Source organism: Manacus vitellinus, unplaced genomic scaffold (genome assembly GCF_001715985.3).
Source record: "Manacus vitellinus isolate BGI_N305 unplaced genomic scaffold, ASM171598v3 scaffold_33_pilon, whole genome shotgun sequence".
Taxonomy (NCBI): Eukaryota; Metazoa; Chordata; class Aves; order Passeriformes; family Pipridae; genus Manacus; species Manacus vitellinus.
Window position 1 is genome coordinate 6,588,275 of NW_021940478.1, and position 7,570 is coordinate 6,595,844.

Consider the following 7,570-nt stretch of genomic DNA (forward strand, 5'->3'; position numbering starts at 1 on the left):
CCCGGGCTCCTGGGGCGCATCCCCGCGGGTGCGTTTCCAGCACCGTGCCCGGTGCCCGCTTCCCCGCACAGTCCGCGCCGGTCTGGAGCTCCCCCTGACAGCCCTCAGCAGGGTCAGGGGCGGACACACAGCCACGTGGGTAGTGCTTGTTTGCCCCCGGAGTGCGGAGTGTTCTTCAGCCGGTGTGTGCGAGGCGGGGAGGCGCAGTGCTTTTATGTCTCGGATTTGGACTGTTGTATAGTAACCTGTACCAGGATTTCCTGAGAAATCAGCTAAACCTGTACTGAGATGAAGTGTGAAGGGAGCATCACTGAGAAAGCAGCCACACCTAGAAAAGGCAGTATAAGGAGCCAGTTTTGGGACTCTTACTCCTGATGGTCTGCAGTGGGGAAGGTAGCAGTGCAAATGTGAGACATCCTGTCGTCGGATTTGTTCCCAGCAGACTTGTTTTGTCTGCTGTCTCTCGCTTTGACACACTGGACAGCCGTGCATTTACAGTCAGTACCTCCTTTATAGCCAAATCTGAATGGATGACAAAAGCATCCCCCAGGCTACTTGGTTTTTATTCATGTATGTTCATTGCAGTTTCTAGTTTTTTTGGCTATATTACTTATAGGGATAATGATGCTTTCAGAGTCCTGGTGCTTTGAGCAGAAGGTGCAGGAGAAAGGTGACATGGAAAGAAAAAGAAATCAGTTTCCCTTGGAGCACCTTCTGTTTGGTGAAAAAAGATGTGCTGATGGTGAGTTTCAACCTGGTGAGACATGCAGGAGGGTTGATATATGCAGTTTGTGGCTTGTGCTGCTACTTTTCCAACAGGTAGCTTAGATGGTTGGATTGTTTGTGCACACATTGCCCTATGTTTGCTGGCAAGTGGGTGCTAAATGAAAGTTGTCCTGGACACACTTAGTCATATTTGAGGAACACCCTATTTGCAATGTAGATACTGCACACTACCTGGAAAAGTTTGCTCTCCTTCACTTTGCTTATCTCTTGGAATGTGCTGGTACTGAATGACTTCTGCTTGAAGGGTGCATGTCCTGTGATTGGTATAACCTGTTAAGTAAGTAATGTATAGTTACCATTAATGCTTATTTTGGAATCCTAGTGGAACAGCATTTTTCCTTTATGGCTTGCATTTAATCAGTGACAGCTTCATACATGGAAGAACTTCTTCTCCTTCACCTGTGACTTGTCCTGGTATGCTTGCAGATCCACTGTGAGGTGCTCGTGTGGGCTGTTTAGAAGTCCATGAGCATTGCGAAAAAAATACGTGTCAAAATGAAGATGTTGCTCTTTCAGTCTGAGACAGTGTTAGTCAATGCTCGTTCTCTCTCACTGCTTTTTTTTTTTTCTCTCTTTTTGGTAGTAGAAGAGCCATTGGGACTTTTATGACGGAGTAAATCCAGATGCAGTACAGTGTCATAGCAGTTTTCATCTGTTATCAAAGAGAACCTGCACTATGCTTTGAACATTCACCCACTGTTTGTGTTTCACCTCATTATGCCTGTTCTCAGGTGTTCTTGCCACACTTTTTGGTGCACTTTTCCCATGGGTTAGCAGCTGTGTGCCAATAGCGGTGCTGAGGAAAGCCCTCCAAGCACCTCTCTGACAAGATTGTAACTGAGAAGAGGAAAAACTAATGATCTCTGTATACTAACACTTTTGCTTGATGTTTATTTTTAGCAAGAGCACAGTCAGAGCTTTCCCAAGGACTACTTTGGTGCTGTGTGAAAAGTCTTCCAGGTTGTTGACAGAAGTACATTTCTCTTCATCAAAGGTAGTAAGTTAGAGGCCTGTAGCTACAATACCGTGATTCTTACACTACTGTGTTCTCTATGTTACTTTCTCTATTTTCAAAGCAGCTCTTCCTTCTCAGCTTAACCTTTGCAAGACATATTATTTAGCATTGGAATGTGTGGAGACCCAGAGCTAGTAAAGGCCTGGGATACATGAAAGTTAGCGAGAGAGGTGGGCTTCCTTCGTGAGGACTGTGCCAACTCTTGGCTTAAGATGAAAGTTTTATGTAGAGTGTGGCCTCTTCTGGGGTTCTGTAGTTCTCCATAATTTTGAGATCTGCTGCCAGGAATCCTAGTCCCTCTTTTCTTAGATGAACTTTAAAGAAAGTAACCATAGTACTTGTTCCTTACCATCTTCCACTCCCTTTCTTTATTTTTACGCAATAGCTTTTGTTTTATTTGGAGAGGCCTCACCCAGAAATGGGACACTTGGATTTTGTTTATCTGAGAACAGGCAGACTTGCATGTCCCCCTCCCTGGAGAAAATCCTAGTGCCACATGTTTTCAAAGTTAATTACCATGTGTAAAATGTAAAAATATGCTGAAGTGGAAGCTAGAGCACAGGCTTTGTCTTTCCCAGGCAGTTACTTCAACTATGGGGCTAAAGAGACTTGGTTTGTTTTACATTCTTCCTTGAAAGTGGTGCTCTTTCAAGGTGGGAGATAAAGGTTTAGATCTCTTCAGACTGAAGATGATATAGAACAGAATCAGGTGGTAAACTCCCTTTACTTAAACTGAGCCCTTTCTGCTACTGCAAAAGGTGAGCTGGCACAGTTGCATTGTATAAGGAACCTACTTTTGTTTATGTGTGGCTAGTGTACTCTGAGAATATTTGCTGAACTAAGGCCCTGTGGTGGCCTGGTACCTGAAACAAGGATAGGTGGGAGGTAAGTACTGAGCTAACAGGACCATGACAATTTTAGGCAAATGTACAGTAGTGCTTTTGTTCTTAGAGCACTCCTGGGCCAAGGAAGGTGCTGCTTGAACTGTAGCAGCCCTTTCTGGGTTAAGATGATGCCACAGCAAGCGTGCTTTATCGTAGTGTTGAAATCAGACAACTCATTATTTTTCAGAACATCTGTATAACCATGACCATGTGGATTGTCCATCTTTTCTACTGACAAAAGATGGAATTTTCTTTCTATGATGGAGAAAGTGTTGAGCTCAGGTAGGGTTATGTTTTGATAATGGGGAAATTGACTGACGATACAGCTTTTAACTGAAACATAACAGGGAGATGTGGTACAACTGTGACTTCTGATTAATGGACTTTTAATGGGATTCATAAGGCCTTACAGCGTGCCAGAAGAGGATGGGCTGTCTGCACAGTTCCCCTGTATAGTGAGTGACTGGAGATATGTGCTGTTTGCCTGCTTACTGCACCAGTTAACAAAACCAGTTCTGGTGACTTGCTTTTCTTCTAGATACAATACGTTAAAAGGACAGGTATCTGCAAGGGCAAATGTGTTACTGATAGGAAAGTGAGTTTGTGACCTTTGGCCACGTAGAAAGAAGAGTTTGCAATATGCATGGTGAAGCCACAAAGGAAAGCAAATTTCTTAATTGTATGGTCAGGACTCAAACACCATTCTGGCTACAAGGGCTGAACCTTGGTTTCTATGAAATCAAAGCAGATGTATGAACCTCAACAAATCCTGCATTCGCCTGTGGAGTTACAGGGAAATCGGTATCATTCTACCACTTGCATTACTGATAAGAGACTCTAAGCACATAGGCAGTGGTGTTATATACTCCTTTTGCAGTATTGAGATTTCCCTTATCTTCTTTCTCACACCACAGCAGTGGGATGAACCACACTTTGCTTTTTTTTTTTCTTTTAAATAACTTACAGAGTGAGCCAGTTGCTGTGGTTAGATGGATGAAACGTTTCTGAAGTGTCATGTAGGTATTGGTCTGCTGGCAGACTACTTGTGAATAATGCATAGCACCTTTTTCTTCATTTAAAGAAAAGTATTTCAAATAAAACAGGCCTGCTGTGTGTATTAAAGCAAAACAAAACAAACCTCAAATGTGACTCTTCTTGGAAGAGTGCTTTCACAATGCAATATAGATGTGCTGGACTTTTCAAACCTTGGTACCTTGAAGAATTATTCTGTAAAAATGGGCGTTTTGGAATACCAGTATTACTAACAGTGTAATTCTAGATATGCAAATATGGCTTGTCTCTTATTTCTGGAAGCCACTAAAGCAGTACTTTTTGACAGCATTGTTTTCTAGACATTATGACTAAATGTCTGTTAAAATTGCATTTAAATATCTCTTTACAATGTCTGATTGCACTGCAATCAGTCTGATTGACTTTCTGAAAACTGATGCTTGTAGAAGCATTTAGATATTTGACTTCTTGGAGAAACACCAAGAAATAATCTGTCTGAGCCTAACGATGAGGTTATATGTTGATGTTTCTATTTTCCCCACTCAGTTCCTGGATTATGAGCAGTAAATGTCTATGTCGTCTCTGATTCTGTCCTGATTTACTTGGAGAGACAGGAAGGTAAGAGTTTGTAGACTGAGATAATTCAACAGGCACTTGCAAAGCTCAGTTTTGAATGAAGAAATGCATTAGAGCTCAGTGCCAGTATATGCCCAGAGGCTATTGCAAATTGTAGATAAAGAAAGCAGTTGCATTTCTGCCTTGTGAGAGTTCTTACTGTAGCTGCATTAGAACCAGCTTCTGCTCCCTTGCCCGCAGTTCTGTCAAATAAGACTTCGTTTTGGCAAAACTTAAGGTAGCAACCTCAGAATGTTCAACCAAACCCTAAGATAGTGTAAAATACAACTGACAGAAGAGTGTGCATGAAGAAATATAAGAACATTCTTTTCAATTGGGTGATGTAGGTAATGCTTGGGGTCTGCCTCTGTCTTTCTGGTATCGGAAGTTCGGTTGCTTACAGCCTTTGCTATTCCTGTAACACACCAAACCCCTATATATGTGCACTGCAAGTTTGAGGCAGGTGTTACAGTTCATAGTTTGAAAAAGGTTAACTGTATCAAAAGAGAGGGGAAAGATACTGAGGAAGCAAGATTTGTGGTTGTGAATTGAGGTTAAATTGTTTTGGTTTTTTTTTTAAATTTGGCTGTTGAGATGAAACCAGACTCCATGGGGCAAAGTACCAATAATAAGAGAACATTACTTATTTCCTAGTATTAAAAAAAAAAAAAGAAACAAATAGGTGATATGGAGTGTGGCTGTAAAACTCTTTAATACGTTGTGGCTAAAATAAATTTGTTTCTTGGAGAAGAGTTGTAAAGGAAACAGTTTAAACTTTTTTGAAAGCTTCTTTCAGTATTGATCAAGTGGTAAGGTGGGAATCTGTGTCACTGGGGAATGTGTATATACCTGAAAAACAGATGCAGAGAAACATTATAGCCTTCTGTGCCAGAGACAGGACACTGGTTTGCCCGGTGAATGATAAAATTGAAAGGATTGCTTTTCTGCATAGAAATAGGAGGACAATTTTTACTGACACTGACTAAACCTAAATATTAGTATTGCTGCCTTTTATTAAAACAAATAGCCTTCTGGCTAAGGCTAAATATTAGTATTGTTGCCTTTTCATTTAAACAAATATTGTCTTAATTGAAACCAGGTACTGTATCTCGCTTTGTCTCTGAGTAGCCAGCAGTTGTCTTGAGTGAGAATTTCAGGTGTGTTGAACATCCTTATCATAGTTTGAGGATACAGAGATTTATGAACACTTAACTTGGGCACAAACTGAACTACAAGAAACTTCATTTAAACTTGAGAGGGTGTGTATTGTTTGGGGTTGGTTTTTTTTTGATTGTGTTGTTGTAAATGACGAGGGGGACCAAGCACTGGAAGAAACTGCCTGGAGAAGTTGAGTATCTGTCCCTGGAGGTATCCAAAACTAAAGTGGACATGGCCCTGAGCAATCTGCACTAGTTGACCCTGTCTTGAACTGGGTGATCCACAGAGATCCCTTTCAACGTAAACTTGTATCATTCTGCGTTTCTTCCACAGTATTGGAAGTTGAACACCTGCAGTTTGTGACAAGATGGCATAAGTGGCTTTTTGAAAACTTTGCAACAAATGAATAGTGGCTCTGAAACCTAAACTCGCCTAAAACATAATTCCAGGTCTTTTCCTTTTACAGGATAGAAATAAGAAGTGTTGCTGTTGACTTTTATCCAAAACTCTTGAGGAAAAGGTATTTCGTTGAAAAGGGGTATAACAAATACTGAAATGGGAGACTAGAATATTACCTGAAAACAGAGGTCCTATTTGCAGAAAGATGCCTGAATTTTGGTTGCTTTGACTCCCTATTGAAGAGAGGAGGGCTACCAGATAGTCTAATTCAACTAGTGCATTAATAGCAATCTATAAATACATGGTTCAATGCCTTACTCTTTCATATGTGTTTTATACTCTACAACATTTGCAGACTGATGGGACTTTTGTCTTCTCTGAGAACTGGGAGTCTGGGACTTTGGCTGGTCTGTGCCTGCCCAGGTGAGCCCAGCTGTATTCCGTTGCCTTTCAGAACTGTGCAGTTACTGTTGGCGTTTGAACGTAAGTAAGCTAGAAGATATTAATGATAAAAAGTATCACTGATACAGGATTAGTTCATGTGTGTCTTGATGTATTAACTTCCGTCTTTGTACAGCTTTGCTCAGTGTTTGTGACTGCCAATTAAGTCTATTCTTTAGCTGTATACTAGAGAGGGAAGTTCTGGTAGCCTGGCTCAGCTAGCAGGCTTTTAACTCAAAGACCAGTGCAGTCAATCTGATTCCTTTGTGTTTGAACACAATATATACAGGATATGGATCAAAAACCATTGTGAACAGCAAGGGAATTATAAGGTACTGTATACTATGATGTGTACCTGCTGTGAAAGTAGATAAAATAGTGAAAATATTCCAGGAAAAATAAAATATTAAAGTTCACGTTAATGGTGTTAAGATACGAAACAGATAGACACATGGTAACCAAACTGGGTTTGGGAAGATGACTTCCTTCAAGCAACATTTCTTATGAAAGTTTCTAATACTGTGGATAGGGGTGCTATTGCCACTGCTGCCCAGACTGACAAGAAGAATAGAATATCCTATTGCTAGCAGCATGCTTCTTGCTTAGTCTTTATCTGTTGGTTTTGTTTTTTTTTTAATTTAATGAAGATTGGTGACTATTGGCATAGACAGAATCTGTATTTCTTTTTTTCCTAAAGTTTTAAAGAACTGAAGCATTGTCTTCTCTGTGTATGTACAGCCAACCCAATCTGAATAGAGAACTCCTGTAAAAATCTCTTCCCTATGACTTCATCTTCTCCCACTAACTTTTTGTCTTTTTTTCCCCTCTGATTGTCTCTTTCAGATCATTTTGACTGTTGAGCTTTCTGCACAAGGGAGCCAGTTTCTTAGAAAATAGATAGCTATGCAGAAGGGCAAGGAAAATGGAGTGCTTGATCCTGCTGATGGCCTATGTGAGAGATACTGTGAAGGCTACTACTCTGATCCCTATAAATAATAAATAAAATGTTGAATAAAAGGTTTTTCAGTGCATTTGTGATACTGGTATTCATCCTAGTGGTGCTTCCTGTTGCCCTCACCTCATGTCTTTGAGGAGTACCAAGGCTGAGTTTCTTTGCACTTACCTATACTTTAATTTAGTTTGGGGGGGCAGGGAGTACTTTCTCTCTCTTGGCAATTTCTAGCAACTTTATCCCAACTTCTTGAGAGTTCTGGGTCTGGAGTAGCATCCTGATTAAGTAACTGTTCTTACAAACTTGTCA

General features: G+C 40.7%; 1 long non-coding RNA gene across 2 annotated transcripts; it reads left to right on the forward strand.

Annotated features, from left to right (window-relative positions):
- Window positions 1-1,579: 1,579 nt before the first annotated feature.
- Window positions 1,580-7,330, forward strand: LOC108640440. Of its 2 annotated transcripts, none has more exons than XR_001921175.1 (5): window positions 1,580-1,780; window positions 4,243-4,314; window positions 5,936-5,989; window positions 6,224-6,291; window positions 7,153-7,330. It is a non-coding gene; the product is annotated as an uncharacterized LOC108640440 (long non-coding RNA). The 2 variants fall into 2 exon arrangements; XR_001921174.1 differs by lacking the exon at window positions 1,580-1,780 and adding an exon at window positions 2,780-2,967.
- Window positions 7,331-7,570: the final 240 nt, after the last annotated feature.